The 22,067-nt window shown below is 39.3% G+C and overlaps 1 protein-coding gene across 1 annotated transcript in view; it reads left to right on the forward strand.

Moving 5' to 3' along the window:
• LOC118813373 (ERC protein 2) overlaps positions 1 to 22,067 on the forward strand; it is a 205,342-nt gene that overhangs the window by 18,417 nt on the left and 164,858 nt on the right. The gene's annotated exons all lie outside the window — the stretch shown is intronic.

Here is a 22,067-nt window from a genome sequence, read left to right on the forward strand (position 1 = left end):
ACAAATAACTTGTGAGCGGTAAAGTTCATCTCTCTTTCTCTCTCTCTCACACACACACACACACACTCACACACACACACACACACACACACACACATTTCATTCCAAGCCGCTCACTATTGGTTGCTTTTTAGACGTGTGTCATAGCAGGGGTCACATTGTGAGATTTTGGAACCAAAATGTCTGACCCTTCCAAAACTTTATCGCAGGCTGTCTTTGGTCGCAAGGGCAGTAAATTGGCCGCTGTGGAGCATGTCTCATTAAACATTTAACGACAGCCATGCTGCAACAGACTGCAATGGCATTGTCATGATGAAAATCATACAGTGAAGCCCATCTTAAGGGTTTGGTGGACCCAAATCACGCCAGCAGAAAGCCCACCATAGCATAAAAGAGTCAATGGATGTGGAGCGCCATTTAGGCCTGTAGTGTTCTCGTCAAGTTACTTAGGTCTTTTCCTCTTGCCATGTTGATCCAAAGTCAAGGTCAGCTGGGCCTGCTCAGCATTTTTTTTCATGCCACAGAGCATGATAGGGTGTTTATTGCTTAATTGTATCATGCCACACACCTTTCTGAAACCATCTGCGTTTCTCCACTCATTTATCCAGGCCTCTTCTTTATTGTGTCACCCATCTGCATACTATGTAAAAATTCATTACCATGTAGCATTATGAATCCCTTTATGAATCCCATGACCACACATGCCCACTTATGGTCACATGTAGTTCTTGTAAGTTAATGAGCTAATATTTTTATAAATGTGTCCTGTTGTGTCATTTCAAATGATAATACTTTGCAAGGAAAAGAAATTTACTTTCAGTTCTATTTTAGCTATTTACATTTAGTTCCTACTTTCTTTTTTTGTCTTTAATTTCCATCTGGTCTGTCGGTGACAGCACCTGGATCGCTTTGCAGCTGCTCACACTTCTCACTTTCGAGTTTTATTTTAGACGCCTAACAAACTGACAGAGACTTAGTACTTTGTTTTCTTTACTCCTACACAAGTTTTTTGGATTCTACTTTTACTTCTACTTGAGTGATTATTTCATTAAAGTAACTATACTTTTATTTGAGAATTGTTTTAGGCCTCCTTGCCTTCCTCTGTATGGGCCTAGCACTGAAGATGCCTCAGGCAGCACCACTTCTACATTTAAAGGGGATATTTTATGAAATGTTGTATTGTAGAGGAACTTGTTGACTTTTTTTTTTACTATTGTGGTGATAGAACGTTGTGGTTGTGATGTCTACAAAGCAAGCAATGCTATTTTATTTACTATCCAAAAAGACCTGTGAACCTACACATGTCCTCTGAATTTTAATATGTAATTGATTGATTAATATGTAGTTGATTCTGGTAAAATACACGGGTGCGCTATGATAGTGCGCTATGATACTATGATAGCAATGCACGTCCTGGGGGAGGCGCTGCTCTAATGCAGTGCTGCCTCTGCTGTGCTACCAGAGAATTACTAAGGTAATGTGAGAAGTGGAACCCCCGGCCTGGTCAATCATATCAGACCTTGTAAGTTGTAAGCCAGTGATGTCAGACCTTGAGGAGGGTCTCTGGTTTTACTTGATCTGAAAGTAACTCAAGTTGGCAACTTGGTGTTGATTATAATGCAATTTTATCTTAACCTGTAGATGGATATTAAGAGGCGGCAGCTCAGATGTTTTATACCAGTTAAAACAAAACAAAAAAGAATGATCTCTCATTTTCTTGAGTTCTTGTAAATCTGAGTTTAATTAAAATAAAAAATTACTAGACACAACAAGAGAGGAAGAGAAAGAAGCTGAAGGTGCAGAACTGGTGGGGGTTGGTGATCAAGAAGGAATAGAGGGAGAGATGTTTAAGCTTTCAGGTAAAATCATTGTTACATTTAACTGAACTTAACTGAGAAACTATTTGTCACTATGACCACAGTAAGGCAAAATCACACTCTTTCTGATTGCACCAGCTAAGACTGACCTGATCTGTAATCTGTGTAGTTGAATATCAATAAAATCAGTGGAATTCCCGGTTTAACACTGCGGCTCTCCGTGTCCCGTACTATACTCTCCTCACTCTCCCTCCTACGGGTTCTAACAGGTATTGAGAGCCCAGAAATAGCCCTGTGCCGTGGCACCGTCAAGAGGACGTTTATTTTTACCCCCTAAATCCTCTTAGCGTTTCATTTCTTTACCTCTGTCGCCATCGGTCTCATTCTGTGTGGTAACTGTAAGAATGAACGAAATCCTCCCTCCTCTCTGCCGAGCCGTTGCTGGCAGTTCCCGCGTTTTGACTGCTTCGTGACCTCACGCGCGAGGACAGGAGTTCTAGAAGCTTCAAGCGTGGCTGTGAGAAACGTTAGGAGAAATGTCCTTTTGTGTAACTTTATAGTTTACTCTTAGTTTATTTAGTGTGTGTGTGTGTGTGTGTGTGTGTCTTTGGGGGAGGGCAGCGACGCGTGTTGAGTCTGGACACCGCTGGAGGTGAGTGGCTGTGTTTGCTTGCAGGGTTTTAGCGTCGTGTTTATTCGGTGGATAAACACGGTCTGTCTCGGCGAATATTAAGCCCATGATTAATGAGGGAAAACACTCCGGCTGCGCTGATTGAGAGAAGTGAGGGAATGTTTTTGCATTACTTTTCTGTCTTCAGCGGTGGCGCTTAAGTGAAGGAGAGTGAGAGAGTGAGTGAGTGAGAATGTATGTGTGTGAATACTTCGTTAAGTTGCCCACACCTTGTTTTGACGGGACGGAACCCCTGTCAGTGTAGCCTCATAACTAGCTACTTCATGGACCCCGCTTGTCAGCAGTTTCCCTGCTCTAATAACGGTCATCGTTAACCTTGGCCTAATGACGACAGAAGGCTGTAGTCTATTGTAAAGTGCTACCCTTCATTAATTTAACCAGTCGCTGTGGAAGCGAAAGGAAAGCTTTCCATTACCCTTCTCATTACTCTAATTACACCGTGCCCATTTTGGCTTGATAGTAGGGGTAAATGCCACCATTTCCTCTATTTGCGTTTAATTTTTTAATTTTTCATTTTTTTATATATATGTTTAAAAAACACAGTATTCATTTAAAACTACTGCCTCCAAGTTGACTACACCTTGGTTAATGTAGTATGTGATGCCATTCCAGGTTATGCAGGGGTGGGTAGTAACTAGTTACCATATGTACACAGTTTAGACCAAACACTGGCTCTAAAGAGTGCCTTTCACTTTTTTACCTTGAAGCAGCAGCTTTAATTTGGTGGTGCTTTAGCACTGGTTGGAAGATGTAGAAAGAAGAAGAATCAGTGGTTGCTGCCACTGTTGGCTAAACAGTTATTGCTGTGAGAAGTTTAAAAACCCAAATTTTGACAAAGGAAGGGTCATACTTATTATTTAGCAGAAGAAAAAGTAAGGGAGGGTGAATCCTCATCATCAAAAAAGTAAAAACATGAAGAAGCAAACGAAATCGGGATGGGCGACAGCAAAAAACAAGGATAAACACTGGTTAGTGTGTTTTTAGGGCAGTGTTTCTCAACCCTGGTCCTGGAGACCCACTGTGCTGCACCTTTTAGTGCTTTCCTTGCTTCAGTACACCCACTTCAGCTGAGTAAGGGCTTCTTAATGGGCTGATTATTTGGATCAGGTGTGTTGGGAGCAGGGAAACTCTAAAAAGTGCGGGACAGTGGGCCTCCAGGACCAGGTTTGAGAAACATTGATTTAGGGTACTAGTCTACCTGACAGCCAACGTAGGTTCTACTACATGCTTGGAAAGGGAGGGGTTTTCAGTCAACACTAGATGCCACTAAATCTTACGCACCACACCTTTAAATACAAATCAGATTTAATGTTGTGTCCAGCTAAATGTTTCTTAGTCAGTTGTTCATGAACATATCTGGTGTCTGTAGGAAAGGATCTTCTCAGTCTAAGAAGCACAACCTTCTCATTACTTTCCACTGGGGATACACAATCGGAATCATTCAATGACAACATGCCTCGTACATTTGAGGTAGCACTTTATTTGAAATGCAAACTGTAAAACTGTACTATGCACAGTGAACAGAAACTCTGCTGACTACTTTGGGGTTCCGCTTATACGAAATGGACAGCTGCACAATGGAAATGTGTACTGTGGTCTGACGAGTAAACTTATCAGATTATTTATGGAAATAATGTCGTGTTCTCTGGGCCAAAAAAAGGACCATCCTGATGGTTAAGAGAGTAAAGTTCAAAAGCCAAGGTCTGCCATGGTATGGGGGTATTAGTGTGTAGCTTGCACATCTGTGAAAGCAGTGTTAACACTGAACATATTTGGAGCAACATATGCTACCTTTTTCGGGGGGACGGGCTGTGTAATCAGGAGAGTGTGGATGATAGGTTGGCCTGCCTGCAGTAGAGAAATGTCTCATATTGAAAATGTGTTTTATTAAGCTCAATATATGACAACAAAGGCCCTGTACTGTTGCACAGCTACAGAGAAAGATACGCTTTCAACACACTATAAGTTTGTGTCTTCAGTCCTCAAACATATATCAGGTGTTTTTAAAAAGAAAGGTGATGTAACACGGTGGTAAACATGCTCCCATCCCAGCATTTTGGAATTTGTTGGACGCATCAAATTTGGAATGAGTGTGAATTTACAAAAAACAATGAATTTCATTGGTAGGTAAAACAAAGTATTGTATTATTGTACCATTTTCAATTTAATACAGGTCAAACAGAATTTACTTGTCACTGCTTTTTGTTTTAAATAGCATTTCATACACTGTCTCAGCTTATTTGAAAATGGGTTTGTGTTCTGTTTTCCGAAGGCACTGCAATCATAAAAGTGGAATACAGCTCGTATTTTTAATATGTAAAGCATGTGCAAGTGATGTTGGAGCTTACTCACTTGCGTGTAGCAGTTTCTCAAGCAGAGGGACAGTCGTGAACGCACACCAGCAGTAGCTCATGGATGCACTGGTTTGTAGTCTCAATTTTCAGAATGAGAGGTAATGTAGTTTATTACCAAAAGATGTTAGTTACGCAATAATATATTATTTAATATTTAATTTTTGTTTGAATTTTTATTTACTCAGTCAGTGCTAGTGCTTGTGCCGTAAGGTGTTTTTTAATTCATACATTACATATGTGAGAATATATGAGCTACTAATGAATTTAATGAAAAGAAAATCCTGAAAAAGATTCTTGAAACCATTCATCAAAACAAATAGCCAAAAAAAGAAACCAGAGCAGCATATACATATACAAAGTCATCAAAACAAAGAACAAATGGCCTCTCCTCTTTTAAATTGGCCTGTCATGTTTATTTTTATCTCCCGAAGAACATCCTTGTTTACCCTGCTGATTTGCTAGTTTACAGCAGCTTTGAAGATTCCAGTGCAGCTTGGTTGAGTCTTGGCAAGAAAGAAATCCTAACCAGAGATTTGTCTTTTTGACAGGCTATGCTTTTGAATATTATACTCTTTAAAAATTGGAAATCTTTTACTCCTTGTGGGTTAAATCTGCAGATTTTTGTGTCGGCCCCGTCAGCTGTGCTAGCATTTGAGCTAACACTAGCCATAACCAGTGAAATATTGTATTGTATTGAGGTTGACTCACGTCCTCTAAATGTTTTTTTTCTTCTTTGTGGATGACGTGCCAAGATGGGGGCCTGTCGGGGTAACATTTAGCCTACAACTAGAAAAAGACGCACAAGCGAGGGAATAAATATTTATCTTCACACAGAACATATTTTAAATGCCAAAAATCATAAGCTAAAGGTAGTCTAGATTTCTACATTTTATAAATAAAAGACATCAACATATACAGTCATATACAAAAATACAAGTCATATTACATGTTTTGTTGATTGAAAATAAGTACACATCCACTACAGAGAACACAATTTTGTATTTTTAATGCACAGATTTGCTGAATTTATTATTTTGGAAAAAAAATTAAAATGTGTTGTGAAAAAGTTACATTTTAAATGTTATGTTTTATTTTATTTGTGCATTAAAATTTAGAGAAAATGTCACAGTGTGCTGTGTAGAGGCCATGTTAACTTAATATGGCGTAATATGAAAATGTAATATGATCTGAGGTGCTCAAATTTTTATGTAATGGTCGCTGGTCACTGGCCCAGAATTCCCACATTGGTTCATCCCTAGCTATTACTGGATGAATACTCATTGACTGCATCAATTACGAAAATAATCACTTGAGAACAAAAGGACTCTATAAGATTCATAGGGCACACACGGCTGTTCATACAGATTGCTGTTGGGGCAATAAGGCTTCTGTTGTCCTGTTGTACTACAAAAGAAGAAATTACATGCAGAACTTTAAATGATAGTAATGCCGTGATGGGACAAAGTGAGAGGAAAAGTATAAAGGTTTTATTGGTCAGGTAGTCAATTAATAGTCGATAGATTATAGCAATGATTATGTGATTATAGGATCATAGTAGTAGTTGTTACAGCTCTGGTTATTACTTTAAAGACTTACTTTACTGACAGTATTGCATCTATCTGATAAATGATTCAGGAAGCTAAGGATAGATAGACATAAATGACCCATATAGGCCCATGCCCCAGTCATTTATATAAAGTTATGCTGGTGTGTGTTTTCAAAAGTGCATTTTTCGTCAGTATGTCTTGGGGTTGGTCGCCGTGCATGTTTGTATGTGTATGTTTGCTTTGTGAGGTGTAAGATGTCATCTATGAGTGGCATGGCCGCTTTGCTTGTCTAGCCTGCGTGAATGGACCCTTATGCCTTCTGTGCTCTGTGGGGAGAGAGAGGCCTCTCATCTAGGCTGCCTGGCCCAGACACAGTTCACCTTGCCTGGGGAACAGCATGAGCAGTTGGTGGAAGGGAGTCTGTGAATGAGTCGAGAGGGCTCTGAATGGAGATTACTGCGGTGTGTGTGAGAGAGAAGAAACGAGACTATAAAAAGGAAGCTTGCTTCCACCAATAAATTCAAACTTACCTCACAATTTCTTGCAAGATTAGTGGTGAAGAAAGAGGGAGTGGGAAACAGTTGGTGTGATCAAGTATATTGGTAGCATTCTTCACACTTTTGTTTTGGTTTATCGTGGGCTTCATAGCTAAGTTTGCCCATTTGTTTAAGATTTAAACGGCAGTGCGGTTGATGTGTACTTGTGTGTGAGTTTGTGTTGTGGCGGTCTTGGCAGACCGTGCAGACGTTTAAAGTGGTACTTAATGAGAGAACCCAGGAGAGTAGTAATTACTTAGCCTCTGTGCCCCCCTCCTTTCCCTGCATGTCTGCCCACTCATTTTTGGTACACTACTGCCTTTGTTTAAATAGTATGCATTTTCAAAAATTCAGAATATTTAGAAAAGTTAGGGACAAGTAATTAAATATAGCTACTAATTAATGGCTTAGTCTAACAAACATATATGCGACTGGGTTGTCCACTTACATTTCTATCCATAGCTAATGCTAGTGCTGTTGTTCACGTGCACAGCTGACCAGCTCGGATTGAACTCATGACACTTAGGCCCAATCCCATTTCACCCCTCGCCCCTACCACTCTGTTTTGCGCGTTCATGTCTAGGAGAAGGGTGTCCCGATTTTTGTTAAGATAGGGGGGTAGGGTGAAGTATTAGGGCTACATGATTTTATAAGAAAAACAGACAAACCGGCAAGATGGCTGCATAAGAGACCAAAGAAACCCATAAATGTGCGTATTTTCTCTGTTAAAAATGACAGTAACCATTGTATTATCTTATTATTATGGTCCTTTTCTTCATAACATGCATAAAAAATTGCTAGAAGTATGCTGGTATCACAGGTGTGTGTAAGCAACTTTTAGTTTTCTTGTAGCCGCATAATAACAGGAATGCCAAAATGAATCATTATTCTGAGTTCTTACACACCGTGGAAACACTGAAAATTCTAGAATAGTTTTCCAGTCACAGAAAACACCTGGAAAACAAGAAAATTGATAAAACGTCCTGGAAATATTAGTGAAGCTCTTGGAAAATGGGTCTTTAAAGCCCAGAGATTTCATAATTTAGCATATTGCTAACTGCCAATTCTCAGTTTGAGGGTTCATTACTATTGCAGTTTGGAATGCTATAGTGTTGCATGTGTACAGATAAGTGGATCCTGTGTCAAAACACTTGGCAGAGCGAGGCTACATGAATACACAACAGCTTCTGGCAGTGTGTAATGTTCACTACTAATATTTTTTGTAGAACTTTTGATCACGTGATTATGGGTTGAGGAATAGTTTGTGTGAATGTGTGTCATTTAGTCAGTATTGATGATTTACTGTTAAGGATGTTCCTCTTTTTGAGATGACCTCTTGTGAGCAGCAGCTGCCATGTTAATAAGTAAGAGAAATTGTCCTATAATTTGTCCTGGGAATCTTGAAAAATCATTTCCTGAAAGGAGTGAGAACTCTGTTACAGCAGTACTGATGAGCACTTTAATCCCTTTTTTTATTGTTGTCATAAAATATTTTTGATAAGTGTGTTCACAACAATCTCAGACATTCCAGATGACTTTCTGTGATGTACATCAAGGCATTCATGTGATCCAATAAACCTGAATCATTTTAGTTAAAAATGCAGGATGATGTTTAAGCATTTGAAGAGTTTACCAGTATGATTTAGAATTACAAGGCATCTTACACTCACAATTGGAATTAGTATAATCTCAGTGTGGTACTTTGTCCATATCATGCAGCGCTAAAGTCAATTATTTACAGTACAGGCTGAAGTAATTAGAAGCCAGACATTAACTTTCATATTGTCATTTGTGTCCCTTTAGGGCCTCCACACATGCAGAGATCTGAGATATAACTAATTTTGCTGTACACCACTGGGTGGCAGTATTTGATTATTCTTCAGTGTTTGAATTTCCTCTTCGCCAGCATTGTAGAGGAAACCACAAACACATTTCCATGTGGTGTGTCCTATGTAATTTACAGCCTATTTGCAGAATAGCACTAACATAGCTACACCACTTCGCACTGGTATAATTTTGCCAGTGTGTTTTTTTTTTTTCGTATATCATTAGGTTTATCAGTAACCAGCAGTTGTAACAATATCTTCCAGTATGTTTGAACCATGCTATATTTGGTTTGGCTAACAATGAATTAAGTTTTAATCCATATGCTGATACACTCTTACCAGCTGAAGGAGCATTGTCACTGCAATGACAAAGAAGGCCTTGGCTAAAATTTTGATGTGATGTTATGCTTTGAACTCAGCCAAGTCTTGAAATCCTCTCAGCGTGGATTTCTCTTCTCCAGACTGGTGATGCCTTGCTTTCAGCACGTTTTTTCATGCAGCTCTTGGTATTTGAAGAACAGACCGTTGAAGTGTGTTTACACAGCATGCCTCTGAGTAACCTGCTCCAGTATAAGTTTTACTCAGAATCAGTGTAAAAACCTTGACCTGAATCTTAACTTGAACCACGCTGTGGAAAACCACAAGAGTAGCTTAAGATCAGTAGCAAAGCGCAACTTCTGTCAACAGTACCCACGTCCTCTGGGCTCTCTGGAGTCTTTCCCTGAGGTGTACTTGTTTGCTTTCTTCCTCTCAAGAGTGTGAAGGTGTGAAGGCAGGCGTGATATGTTTGTCTCTCTCTCACACACTCGCACACATACGCATGGGGTAAGTGGTCAAAGTGGAACCAGGAGCTGATTGACTTTACCCAGTTGCCCAGTCTCAGCGGGCTGTAGAAAAACACTTTTCAGCGTGTTTGTGTGAGGAGAAAGAGAGAGAGATAGAGGCAGATGGAGAGAGAAAGTGAAGAGTGTCTGGAGATTGTTCCAGACTGAACACTGTGCTGAGAGGCGTTTCAGCAGTTGTCAAGGAATTTGTCACCAGTGGGCTTCTGCTGCTTACACAGAAACAACAAATGAGTAAAATACAGCATTAGCTGACTTTTATAAGTAGAGTAGTGCACACACCTAAGCTACTTCCACACACTATATTTTTGCTGCGATATCACAGCCTTGTAAGTCAGTTTTTCCCCCAGGTTTTTTTTTACACTATTTGAAAACACTCACAGCCCTTTATGTTGTGTGAACATTTATTGACAAATGGACCACATTTATTGCCAAATGTGTTCCAAAATTGTTTAAAATATAACCAGTTACATTAACATTAAAATAAGTTTTTTTTTTTACCTTATCCTGTAAAAAAAGGCTGTAATATTTGTGAAGATCAAAGGTAGCATTCCTGTTTGCTTTTAATTGTCATTGACAGCTGTTATGATGCAGTATTCTTTTTCAAACTGACGTCTGTGTGACTTGTGCAGGCCAGAGGGGCTGTTTAGTGTAGCTCTCAACCTTGAGGAGACAGAAGCCATGACTCACCCCATCTCTCTGCTGTTTCATTATGACGAGCCTATAATTACGTATTGTCCAGTATATACGTAATGCATTGTGTTAAAGCGGACAGAACATATATACATGACCACTCTTTCTCTGTCCCTCTTAATGAGCCAGGGGCAATGCAAAAGTTTCCAGAGCTGACAGGTGCCGTTGGTTTGATTGAGCTGAGCTGGCTTTCGCTATTCTTCCTTTCTTCTCTCTAACTCTCTCCCTCTCCCTCTTTCTGCTTCTCTCTCTCTCCCTTTTCTCTACCTCTGCCTCTACCAACCGGCAAACACAGCTGTGCTCAGGGCGTAGAGTGCCTCTTTTTCCCCAGTGACGGCTCTTTTTTCTCACTTTTCCCTTTTTTTCCGGGTTTTAATCTTTTGGTTTGGAAAGTCTTGCGGTCCTGGCAGTGAGGCCGATGTGCAGCGCAGAGGTAAATGTTCCATTAAATAAAAGCTCTCTCTAGTGCTTGTCCGGGCCTTGTTTTTCGGAGCCGACCTTGATGTTCTTGGCGGATTCTGTGGGCTTTTTTTTCCCTTTTTTCCCCTTTCTTCTTGACCTGACTGAAATTTCAGAAATGTCACTCACTGTACTCTGATGAGGGAAATGTGGGAACGCTTACATGTCAGCCAAGCTGTCCATTAGAGTCTCTCTCCCTCTCTCACTCTCTCACTCTCTTATCATATCCAATCCATTCTCAATTCTCCCTTTCTCTCCCCCAACCCCCTCCCCTTACACTGAGGTATTTTTACTCACCTCATGCCTGGAATGAAAGGCCAGAAGTGCACCATTTCACTCTTAATACTCAAAGTAGCAGCAATTCAGTGTTCATGCAAGCTATGCACTGTGTGTGAGATTTTGGCTAGTGAGTGGGCTCAGATGTGCATGCACATTTGTGTGTGTACGTGACTTGTGCTTTATGAGAATAAGTCCCCTGTCAGATCGGCCTCTGGTGATGTGTTAAGAGTTCCCTGTCTTTTTACACAAAGTCTTCCCACGCACATCTGCTCTCTACCTGCCTTCAGCAGCAGCCCGCCATTTCATTACAGCAGAGACATGACGGGCTGGGAAGCTTCTCTTCTCTTCTCTTCTCTTCTCTTCTCTTCTCTTCTCTTCTCTTCTGGCTGTATCTTAGAGAAGTGCATTTTGGTAATTTTAGCAATCAGTATTCAAATAAAAGACATTATTCCAGTCTTTGTTTTTGACATGTGTTTAACCCCTCTTGCCAGCAATTTTTGTTTTTTCTGTCACTCATAAAACACTTTAGTTCCCTGTTACGTCCCTGCTGGAGCATATAAAAAAACGTCTGGTCGGCTGTAGTGCAATGTACTGGAGCAAAATGGAAACGTATCTAAATCGTCACATTGTACTGTACTAACAAAGATGCCAGATAAAAACGGAGCCTGACAGCAGGTCAAATCGTCTGTTTTTATATATATTTACACAATAGTTTGTTCACACAAATGCGAATAAAGAGTTATGCACTTGTTAGACCGATATATTTTCATCAAAAATACATCAGTCGTGCTCAAAGAAAAGCGCAGCAGCCTATGCTCTGAAACAGGTCACCAGCCCTGGTTTTGGAGATCTGCTTTCCTGTAGAGTCCAGTTCCAACCACAATCTGACACACCTGCTCCAGCTAATTAACTTCTTCAGGAGTCCTTGGCTGCATCTAGCCCCACATACTGCAACACTAAATAGTATGTCAAAAATAGCAAACCACCATTAAATGTGTGCAGTATTGAAAAAGTGTGCAAGTTGGAGCTAAACTCTGCAAGAAAGTAGATCTTCATGAGGAGGTGACCACTGATCTAAAGACATAAATTGTCTGTAAATAAAAAAAAGTCTTAATATAATTTTTTATGTTAATATTTGTATGTAACTGTCACCAGTTAAATATGTATGTCTGTCTGTCTGCCCTGCGATGGACTGGCGACCTGTCCAGGGTGTATCCTGCCTTCCGCCCAATGACAGCTGGGATAGGCTCCAGCACCCCACTGCGACCCAGCAGGATAAGCGGTTTAGATGATGTATGTATGTATGTATGTCACCAGTTACATTATCTCATTAGTGAAAAACTATATTTCAATGTATCATTATGAATTTTGTTATTTATTTATGCTTTAGAGTGAGCGTTTTTCTCCACTCCCCACCTCAACACTAAAGAATATAAAGAATATTTCAGGTCTTTGGAAAACACAACGCTACTAGAGAGCTGCAAATACTTTTCCATGGATCTTCACAAAAGTATAAATCGACCTTAAGTTACATGCATTTCTGATTGTGTTTCTATTTTGTGGGGTCATAATATGATTATCCTGATAGTATCATGGTATGATACTGTACAATGACAAAAGACACCAGCATCACCATGTAGTCATTTACCTCAAAAACACACACACACATAGCAGGCCTCAAACGAATAACTCACAACATCTGCCATAACCCTAGTGTGGAGTCTTTAGTTCTGTAGTGCTTGTGCACTATTGTCTAAAAGTCAGCGACCACCCTATATTTGTTCAAATTCCAGTTAAAATGGCCATCAGGTACAAATTATGCATTTTTTTTACCGTCAGGAAACAAAAGCAGAAAACAAATATTAACAGCCAATTACATAGACACCTCAACCACTAAATATAATATCAACTTTTCCAGTATTTAGTAGAGATGCACCGATTTTTCAATACCAATACCAATACCGATACTGATACTTGATCCTTTAGCGTCGGCCGATACAAAGTACCAATACTGATACTAACTCTATATAACCTAACTTACCTGTCCTGATATTTATACAAATACATTTTTCAAATATTTTATTTTTGTCAAATCTATGTTCTGGATCACAAAAACACGCTCAACTTGGCTAGATGGCATTTATGTATTGGTGCTTAAGAAAACGTTTATTTTTGTTCATTTACTGTATATATTTAAATTTACTGTAATTAGTAATAAAAAACATGTTTAAATACCTGAATGCAAAGTATCTTTATTGTGCAGAGCAGTTAAAAACAGAGTTGAACAGTATAGATATAAACCTGTGGTGTTGACACATCAACACACAGCAGCTTTTCTGGCTCAGAGCTGAATGTTGTTTCACATCCAAGTTTCTCAAGTCATTTGTCTCATACGTGCGTCTTGTTCCCTTGTGCTGCATCTCTGAGCGTCAGTCACTGTTGTTCACGCCATCAGTATCAGCGACGTTCAGTGTATTTTCTGGCTTGGTTGAAGCGACGGGCTGCGAGACCCCGCTGCTGAGTGATACTGCTGACCAGCGGAGGTGCACCACAGGCAGGCTTAGTGGACACAAAGGCCCGGCTAGAGGGCTGCTATAATAAAGACTAAATCTAGATTAAAGGCTATCATTATGCCGGTTCTTTCCGCTCACTCAATAACATTAACTCAGACTGTAAGTGACCACACAGCACCAGGCGAGTGAAAAAAGCAGTTCAGCCATTCATGGTGTTTTTCACACCAAAATCTGCCCTTACAGATCCTGTCATGAGCATTTTGACTTGTCATCCCACGCCACTGACATGTTAGCTATACATCCTTTCAGACCCATTGCATTTTTTCAGATCTGAAGCAAGAGTGGAGCTTGATTTTCTCCTGCTCCTTGAAGATGAGAGTGTTAAGCACTGTTTATCTGATGGTAACAGTCTTGGTGGACTACTAGGTCTTGCACCATTGTTGGGAGGCCCATTGTTCTTGATATCATGAGTTTTATCTCTACGTTTGGAAACTCCAGCTTTTTTACTTATTTACACAGCTACACTGTTATAACGTGGGTAATTTGGCTTCATGTTGTTATGTTAAAATAAGCATGGGTGTCCCTGAAAAAGACGGCACCTAAAAGGCAGCATATGTTGCTCCAAAATGTGTTCAGTGTTAATAGTTCTTTCACAAATGTGCAAGTTACGCACTAATACCCCTGAGTACCATATCATACCTTGGCTTTTGAAATTTGAAACTATCTGTGGATGCAGTGATGGATGTGTTTATTGACAATGTTTTTTTGAAGTATTCCCAAAATCCATGTGGTAATATCCATCATAGAAACCTGATGGTTTTTAATGCAGTGCAATCTGTGAGGAAAACAATGAAGTTCAACATTAAAAACATTACCAGTTTTGTCTTTGTACTATTTTTATTCAAAAACAGGTCAAAGTAGATTTAAGAATCACTGCTGTCATTTTGCTTGCTGTCCTAAATTTTTTGGAATTGAGTTTGTAAATAAATGAAGAATAATCTGTGACTTTTGCACAGTACTGTACATTCATATCACTTTTGTGTAAAAGTGAGTATTTTAGGAGCTAATGGGAATGTTTCTGCAGTTCTTTGTATCTGAGGTAATTGGTTAAAGGTTTATTTTGATGTCTGGCTTCTTAGACGGATATCTAAAAAAGAGAGGAGAGAGAAGGAATAGATTAGTTTTGTTCTTACTGCTTGGAGCCTTCCACTAACGAAGACTTTTAGCTGTAAATGTTCACTAATGGAAATGCCAAACACACATGCGTATACACACACACACACATGCTCCTGAGGCTGTGCATACCCTTCATGGTCTAATGGTTGTACAGAATGTTGGAGCGGAAAAGTTTATCAGGACTAAATTATCCCCCACTTCAAACCCCCCATAATAATGTTTTTTTTTTATTCTTTTTTCTTCTTAAATGTGCTCTTGGTCTCCCTCTAAAGTGCATTAACACATTATTTCAGCCCCTGCTCCGGCCTCCTGCCCCCCACCCCGTCTAAGCTTTAGGTGGCAGCTGATTGGTCAGTGGAGATTTGAAACTTGTCCTCCGGGCATGTGGTTTCCTTTCTGGCTCTTTGGTCATTTCCTGTTTGAAGCATGGTGGCAGTCATTACTGTGTAGCCAGCACTGTACAGTACTGTAGGTCTATGCTTTGTACTATACCCTGGTTACACACACACACTCAGATACAGTGAAGGTCTCTGTTTGGTACTAAAAATTGAAGTGAACTGATTATGTTTTAAAGGACGCATGTCATGGACAACCAAATTTCTCTTGCTTTTTTGAAAGGAACAAGTATGATGTAATAGGTAAACTTTGTTAAAGATGCAAAAAGCACCGCTTGTTCCCCCGTCCATACTGTCCATACATAGAAAATAAGTCGAAAAAAACAGCCAGCATTGGTTTTGTGTAGTCACGAAAACCTTTGGATTTATGGATGAAGAGTTTCATTCCAAAAAGCTGTATATCCATTTGTAAAAATTTTGCATATAACAAGTTTTTGAAAAGAAAAACAGCTGATGTATAATGGAAAACACATTTTTATTTTTCTAATAAAGGTGGTATTAATCTTATCATAGAATTAGATTTTAATATAACTGTATGTGCAAAGATCCCAACAACATATATCATGAAAATATCATGTGTATACTTATTCAGCCTATAGTCAGAGATCTTTTACATATATCAGTCTTAAAGGCACAGTAACAAAAACAGCCTGTTTAATTCTAAGGGATGAAGTGGTCACATAAAAATGATCATTTTTAGTGCATAAAACACACAAACATTATAGTTGAACTTAAGGGGAAAAAATACAAGAATAATGTAGGATACGGGCCTTATTTCCTTACTGCCCAAGCAAATGTATGTAGGTTTAGATGGAAGATGCACTATTTGCATCATTCTTGGCCCTTTTTCAGTAATCTCTACGATATCCTTTATGTGTGTGTGTATGTGTGGAAGCCAGCTTAGTGCTGGTGAGAACAGATCTACAGAATACTATATCTAGATTCACACAGACAGACAGACAGACACACACACACACACACCCACACACACTGCCAAAAAAGGGGATTACCCATGTACAAAACCCCATCTTTTCCCCTTCCTGAAGCTCTCTCTGTGCGTTTTTGGCGCAGCTCCTTTGAAGACCCCTGTGACAAGTGTAATCCGTTTGATCTGGATGGGTCGAACCCATCCTGACAGGCCTTAATCCTCTCTCTCTACTCCCGCGCTAACACGGCAAATACATCAAGCTGCCCTGCTCCATCTCTGCCAGGCCTCAAACGAGACTTAAACAAGACAAAAGCCAGGAGGAATCCTAAACAAGGAGATCTATCCCAGATCTCGCCATCATCGTGCAGGTGGGCCAAAGCCTACAGAAACAATGGAAACCTCAGAACCTGAACTTTGACCTTGTGGCTAACAAGGTTTTGATTGGCATGTTGGCTTCTTAAATAGCGGGGCACGGTAAATCCTGGTAATCGTCACTAACGGGATGGGTTCATAGCCTGATGGGGCAGTTGGAATGGTTGTGTTTTAGAAGGATGCGGAGGAAATTTAAAGGACTTAGACTCTCAAAAGAAACACACAGTGTCCCTTGAAATAGATCTGAGACCAGTTTTGTAATATAGGCTTTTGTAGTTGAAGTTTTACTGTTAATAAGCGAGATTGGGGTTTGGGGGTATGGAGCTAGTCCTGATAAAGGCAGAAGTACACCTGAGAGAATTGTCGTTTTGATTGCAAAATATATTTGGAAAACAAAAACTTTCAAATTCAGTACATTTCGAATCAGATAGATGATATTATCTAAAAAGCATTTCTTTACCAATCAGCTATGGGTATCAAAATACACAGATAAAACTTTAATATATTTGGAGCTGCACATGTTTTTCTCAAAATAGAATATTTTTCCAGTTAGAAAAGCTTGTAAAGTTAAAAATAAGTTTCTTTATTTCTGCACTATTTTGATGGAAAGTTACCAAAATATATGTGTGTCTGCATGTGTGTGTGTTCTATGGAGCGTGCAGGTTAAGTGGAAGGCATTTCAAAGCCTCCTTTGTAGCCGCTGACAAGCGCCGATATCTGAACGGCCGCTGTAGAGGTTGGCTGTCAGTCAAACTTAGCAAGGTGAAAGGTCATTCGCTATAGTGGTAAAGCTTTGCAAATGGAGCTGGAGAGGGAGAAAGAGAGGCAGTCTCACCTGGAATTCGTTTTTCTATCTTTTTTTTTCTTCTTTTGGATGGATTTAGTTAGCATTTCTATGGTATGCAGGATGACAGCTTAATGATGCCGGAGAGAGCCTCTGTGTGTGAGTGTGTGAGATGCTATCAATCTAGTTTGCCAACAACTCACTAATGGACATGAGCTTCAGAGCAAGCAGGAGGTAACATTACCAGCTCCAAACTAAACAAACTCACGGACACGCTTTCTCTCAAAGACACGCACTCACACACAGACATGCATCATATGCTACTTTCATATGACCATAGAATTTCAAGATATAAGCTTGCAACAACTGAATTTGACTAAGATTCTTCAGGAAAAGATGCAGCACATTTTGAAATGTTAGATTTCACCATGATTCTATTACACTGTAAAAAAAAAATACTTTGAATGAAATGAACCCTGTGCCTGGTGCCTTAATCATCATAACAGTCCATAGTGATGGATAAAAACTTATTTACTGTCACCTTAATAAAAGTTGTTCATTTATTGATTTATTTCATGCAAACCATAGCAGGACACTATTATTCCCACATATTAACATAATTGAATTTTTAAGCATGTTTGGTGATTCACATTCATTGTACATCACATAAATGAGCGTAGGGGAAGATGAAGAAGATGATAATGATGATGATAATTATTGTTATTACAACCCCATTTCCAAAAAAGCTGGGATGCTGTGCAGAATGTGAATAAAAATAGAATGCAATGATATTCAAATCATCTAAACCATATTTTTAAAGGGAAATACTACAAAAAACAACATATCAAATGTTGAAACTGAGAAATCGAATTGTATAATATATGCCCATTTTGAATTTTTAATGCCAGCAACACGTTCCAAAAAAAGTTGGGACTGGGGCATGTTTACCACTGTGTTTCATCACCTCTTTATTTAACAACATTCTGTAAGCGTTTGGGAACTGAAGTGACCAACAAGTTTTGAAAGTGAAATGTTTTCCCATTCTTATTTGATATAGGATTTCAGCTGCTCAACAGTTCGGGGTCTCCTTTGTCATATTTTTCATTTCGTAATGCGCCAAATGTTTTCAGTAGGGGACAGGTGTTGACTGTGGGCAGGCAGAAAGGCAAGGCCTTCCCTGAAAAAGACGTCGTCTGGATGGCAGCATATGTTGCCAAAACATGTTTATATTGTTCATCGTTAACGATGCCTTCACAGATGTGCATGTAACCCATGCCATGTGCACTAATGCACCCCTATACCATCATGAATACTGGCTTTTGAACTGTGCACTGATAACAAGCTAAGTGGTCTTTAGCCCAGAGGACACAGTGTCCATGATTTCAAATTTTGATTTGTCGGACCACCGGACACTTCCACTTCCCCTCAGTCCATTTTAAATGAGCTCGGGCCCAGGGAAGGAGGCGGCATTTCTGGATCCCGTTTATATGTTTTCTTCTTTGCATGGTAGAGTTTTAACTTGCATTTGTGGATGCAGTGCTGAACTGTTTTCACAGACACTGGTTTTCAGAAGTGTTACTGAGCCCATGCAGGGATTTCCACTACAGAATCATGTCTATTTTTAATGCAGTGCTGCCTGAAGGCCCGAAGATCACAGCCAGCAAATACTGGTTTTTGGCCTTGTCCCTTGCATACAGACGTTTCTCCAGATTCTCTGAATCTTTTAATGTTATTATGTAGATGATGAAAAGCAAAAGTTCTTTGCTATTTTACGTTGTGAAACGTTATTCTTGAATTGTTGCACTATTTGATCATGAACCCCTCCCCATCTTTACTTCTGAAAGACTCAACCTCTCTGGGATGCTTTTTTATACCCAATCATGTTACTGACCTGTTGTCAATCCCAACTTTTTTGGAATGTGTGGTTGGCATAAAATTCAAAATAGGCATCTTATTGTTTTTATTTACATTTTGCACAGCATCCCAACTTTTTTGGAAATGGGGTTGTATTATTATTATTATTATTATTATTATTATTATTATTGCTATTTTCTCTGTAAGTACATCTGCTGATGCTTTTGGGCACACTGACAGTGAAGATCTTGAGATCAGCAGATATACAAATCCAATTCCAAAAAAGGACAGTTAGTAAGATGTAAATAAAAGCAGAAACAGGTGATTTACAAGTCTAATTTGAACTGTATTTAAATGAAAACAGTAGAAGGACAAGATATTTAATGTTTTATCTTATCAGCTTTATTAGTTTTTTGCTGCAACTAAAAAGTTGGGACAGGGGCAGTTTAAGACTAGAAACTTTGTGAAAGGACATCTTAAACAAGTGGTGCAATCATGCTTAAATATAAAAGAAGCATCAATGAAAGGCCTAGTACTTTATAAGCAAGGGTGGGTTGAGGCTCACCAGTTTGCCAAAAATGCATCAGCAAAAAAATCATCCAGACTGTTATTACCATAAAGTTCAAAAGCCAGGGTCTTTCATGATATGGGGGTGCATTAGTGGGTAACCTGCATTTTGGAGTAACTTATGCTGCCTTTAAGATGACTTGCTTTTTAAAGGACACCCGTGCTGATTTTAACCTTATAACACCGGGACGCAGTGTGCACATGTTACACCAGCATGGATGTGTAGTCAAAGAGCGTGGGTGGTAGAATGACCTGCCTACAGTCCAGTCCTCTCTCTCACCGAAATGAAAATGAAACAAAGTCCATGCACCTGTCCCAACTTTTTGGAGCATGTTGCAGGCATCACGTTTGGAATAAGCATATATTTCCAAAAAACAATAAAGCTCACAATCTAAATCATAAAATATTGTGTTTTTGTACTATTTTCAGTTTGATACAGGAGTGGACGTGGGAAGTGAGCTACTGAGGGGGCTGCAGCACTCCCTGATTTCAGGACTGCAACTGTTAAAAATAATAATAATAAAAATGTTCTGAAGCTTGTAATAATTTGAGTGTAATGTAGACTCGTACAAGTGGGGTTTGTATTTAAACTGCAGTAGCCCTGCACTTTTGAAGTGAACGCCATATTTTCATTACAGTGAGTGCAAAACTGTTGGCCATTTTGTTGGCCGTGTTACTCAAACACACACAGGCTGAGGTATAAAGAGAGAAAGCCTATGCAGAATTATAGTCCAGTTTTGAGTCCCAAAACAGCCAAACATTGCCTTTTAAACATATAAATAAGCATCTATTGTAATAATAGAGTTTTTATCTGCCACTCAGAGTGTGTTACAGTGTTAATTCTCACTGTGTTACTGTAGGCGTGACACAATTGGTTACCGCGCTACATATCAACAATGTGACTGGTCACCACTCAGCGCATTTCCATAAAGTTCAATGAGAGAGCAGGGAGAGGATGTGAGTCGGTGGTCTGATGTGTCAGTTATATGTGTAGGTCGTCATCTCTCGCCTCATTATAGCACTATATGACACGTTCTAGCTGATGAAAATTAGACAGAAAAAAAAATAAATAAATAAAAAAAGGGTTGGTCATTGGTCACGTTACATATACACTGTTTAATATTTCATTAACCCCATCTTAAAACGCCTACCCACTTCCCTGAATACAGGTGAAACAGAACTTGCATCAACTCTGGTTTATTGGCACTTCACATACTATACCGACATTTTTGTAAATGGATTTATAATTACGGATATAATAATAACAAAAAGAACAACAACAACAATTTTTCAACCAGTAATTTTGAGAACTCTGAAGCAGATACAGGTGCAAACAGGTTTTGCCCAGTTTAACAGTCTATCACAATTATTTCACATGATTTTCACATGATTATCTCAGTAAGAGGATTCTGTAAACGGCACGTCTAAAAGAAACAGTGCAATGCAACATAAATACGTTAAATGGATGAAGAAAAGCAACATTATACATCAGAAAACACATCAAACCAGCTTATTCAGAGACTTACTTTATCCAAAAATTTAAACCATACTTTTTTGAATATTCATATATTCAAATATTCATTGCAGTCAAAAAATACCCCATGATGCACTGATGCATTTTTACTCCCTGAACAGAATAAGTTACAGTAGTTACTCTATTTTTGTGTTTGTTGAGGCAGTCAGTTGGACACTGAATTATATTTGAACGTGGGGGACAGCTAAAATAAAGGGCTACTTAAGCACCATCAGCTCCAGTCTGGTACCACTTATCTTTATTGGGCCGATATCAGCAGACAAATCTAACCACTCACATTGTGTGATGTTGTAGTGTATTTCTTTCTGTGGGGAAGGACAGTTTTTGAGTAGTTTGGGCATGATAGCTTACTGCTTTTAGATGCTCTTAAGTGAAATCTTTCAATTAAAAGTATCTTGTTCTAAAGAAGAAATATCGAATCAGTATCAGTATCGGTCAATAATCAAGGCTCCAATATCAGTTTGTATCAGAAAAGAAAAAGAAAGAGCAGTTATACTGGAAAGTGAGCTGCTTACTGTGTGTGTGTGCCTGCCCGTGCGCATGACTATCCACATTAATTATTGATAGAAGCAGGCAGGCCGATAGCGCATGTGCCAGCAGTTTGTGTTATGAGAGCTAGCGTGCAGTAACTGCTGATGGAATGAGAGACTGAGAGACAGGAGACCGTAGTAGAGAGAGAGAGAAACAGAGAGATGCACCTGTAGCTGCGTGTGTAACAATCAAAGTGCTTAGCAGCATCTGATGTAGCAGGGAACAAAGCGAGAATGAGACAGAGAGGGCGACAGGAAGAGACTTAGGATTCTCCGAGATAAAAGTCAGTTAAGAATGCTGATAGTGAAATGTAGCCAAGTAAGACAAGAAGAAACAATGATGGGGAATAGCGACGAAGGCTAGGCACGG

This window comes from Colossoma macropomum, unplaced genomic scaffold (assembly GCF_904425465.1).
Source record: "Colossoma macropomum unplaced genomic scaffold, Colossoma_macropomum, whole genome shotgun sequence".
Lineage (NCBI taxonomy): Eukaryota > Metazoa > Chordata > Actinopteri > Characiformes > Serrasalmidae > Colossoma > Colossoma macropomum.